At 43.0% G+C, this 2,577-nt stretch overlaps 1 non-coding gene across 1 annotated transcript; it reads right to left on the reverse strand.

The window, feature by feature from the left end:
• Window positions 1-630: 630 nt before the first annotated feature.
• Window positions 631-737, reverse strand: LOC136462092 (small nucleolar RNA R71). Its single transcript, XR_010760613.1, has one exon. It is a non-coding gene; the product is annotated as a small nucleolar RNA R71 (small nucleolar RNA).
• Window positions 738-2,577: the final 1,840 nt, after the last annotated feature.

Here is a 2,577-nt window from a genome sequence, read left to right on the forward strand (position 1 = left end):
TAACTTAGTAAAGAGTGATGCTAAGAAATACCAACAAGCATTTCTGGTGCGGTTGATGGGAAGGGGCACAAGGCTAAGAGAATTGATCAAATAAATACTTATTGATGAAATCATAACTAGTACCTCTACTTTAGCTAGGCTTACCCTTATTTGTCTTTGTTCATATCTTATACAAGGTATTGCAGGATTGGTTATGATTCACCAACAATTTTTAATCAGAATCAAATCAATCAAGAGGCAGCTCAACACAAGTTTCTAAAGCTATGGCTGAAAAGACTCTGCACTGAATTCTTTGCTCCAAGCATCGAGAACATCCGCACTGGACCAACACTCAAAACCAACAATCTTGAGTTTGAGCTCAAGCCAAGCCTCATCAACATGGTGCAAGCTACCCCATTCAGCGGAAAGGTACATGAAGATGCTAGTGCTCATCTTTAGAATTTCCTAGAGATAATCAGCACAATCACCATCAAGGACGTTGCTCAAGATATCATACTACTCCATCTCTTTCCATTCTCGCTAGTAGGAAGGGCGAAGCAGTGGTTCTACACCAATAAAGATGACATCAACACATGGGCAAAGTGTTCAAAGGCCTTTCCAGCAAAGTTTTTCCCTATAGGCAAAACAAATGCCTTGAGAGGAAAAGTTTCCAACTTCCAACAGCAGAAAGGTGAAACCATTCTAGAAGCATGGGAACATTTCCAAGAATACATTTCAGATTGTCCTCATCATGAAATGGAAGATTGGTTGCTCATACAAAGCTTCTACCATGGATTAATTCAGAAAGCTCATGAACAACTAGATGCCATAGCTAGAGGGTCATTTATGTCACTCACCCTTGGAAAAGCTAAAACTTTTATGGATAAGATAGCCTCTAATCAAGGCTGGTCTCAATGCAATAACTAATCATGCAATAAGAGCAAAGAAGTACTAGAAGAGGTGTGTGCACTGTCAACCAAGATGAACGTACTGTTGAATTGGCTTAAACAGCGAGCCAATTACAAGAAGGATCGTCAGGCCATTCAAGATGCTTACAATTCCCAAAACATATGTGGAGAACATTTGGGGGTTGATTTCCCTGAATATCAAGAGGATGCAAACATTGTCATCAACAATTCTACTCCACACAACAGAGGCAAGGATGGGGACAACAACGGTCAAATTACCAAGGTGTAACAACCTAGTGTTAAGCATTGCTTTTAGCATTTGCATTTCATGAGCATAAGCATCATCCAAGCATTCATGAGCATGAGCATATGAAGTTTCATTTCATTTACCTTCTCTTTATCACATGTGATGTTGCTTATATACTTACATATGCTTGTAATGATGTATGACCAATGTATGAAATTGTTGTGAGGTCATGAAAACACCTTAGACACATCTAAGATAGTAAATGGAACCATTTTTGTATTCATGACATAGACCAAATTTGCTTCTAAGTGTTGGTTTACTTGGAAATATCATTTTCATGATGCTAGTTTGACTAAAGTTGAACAGTAGTTTAGAGAGCTTACATGGCTGTGTGACCTAAATTAAAGTTGTAGTTCTTGTCATGAGTAACAAACTTTTTTTAAGGGTCATGACCTAGTTCAGTGCCTAACTTAGTAAAAAAGACCTCACAAGTTTTAACTTAATGTTGTTTGTAACTTAGAAAATTTTGCTAGTCCTAAACTATTTTATAGTTTCAAGTAGCACACTTTGGAGCAATGTAGTTTGAAAACTAGTTCGAATTAGACCATGATCATTAAAGCAAAGTTGTAGTACTCACATAGCTCTACAATTACTATTAAAGAAGCTTTTGCTAAATCGCTATGGATTAGGAGATTTAGGAGCTCAAAGTAGCACTATTAGATGGACTGAATCGGCACTTAGTCAATTTGAATCGGCCGGCGTCGTGGCCGACCGCGCTAGGCCACATCTGTTGGCGATGGCCCCACCAATTAGGCCGGCACGGGCAGATAAGGGCGGCGCTCCCTCCTGTTCACTCTCACATGCTCACTCCCTCACTCGCCTCGGTCTGCCTCTCTCTCGTCCTCACCGTGCCTGAGCGAAGCTGCAGCGATCCACGCCATCATCGCCGCACCTCCGCCGAGCTTGCTCGTTGCTGCCACCGCGCCATTGTTTGATTGCTCACGCTCATTGCTTGGCCATCACCTCCACCTCACCAACCACCCATTACCTTAACCTGAGCCAAGGTAAAGGCCTATGGACCATCGTCGTCATCGCTCCATCACTGAGAGCGCTACCGCCATGCACGCTGTCATGGCTATGCATGCCCGGTTTTCTTCCTTGCACACTTTAAGACGTTAGGGTTAGGTTAGAGCTAGGTCTAGCTTGAGGCAAAAGCCTAACGCCAATATTAGCTTCATCGAAGTGGAACACCATCGTGCCGCCATTGCGCTCGCACTGCCGTGCTACCATACATGCGATCGTGCCTCACCAACACCCTCATAAGCCCTAATCCAAACCCTAGAACTCCACTAGGTCACCCTTGAACCATAGCCGTGCTCACCCAAGCTTGTCATGGCTAGAGATGGCCAGAGCACCACCGCGCGCTGCCGCTGAGTCAACATG

This window comes from Miscanthus floridulus, chromosome 6, assembly GCF_019320115.1.
Source record: "Miscanthus floridulus cultivar M001 chromosome 6, ASM1932011v1, whole genome shotgun sequence".
NCBI lineage: Eukaryota > Viridiplantae > Streptophyta > Magnoliopsida > Poales > Poaceae > Miscanthus > Miscanthus floridulus.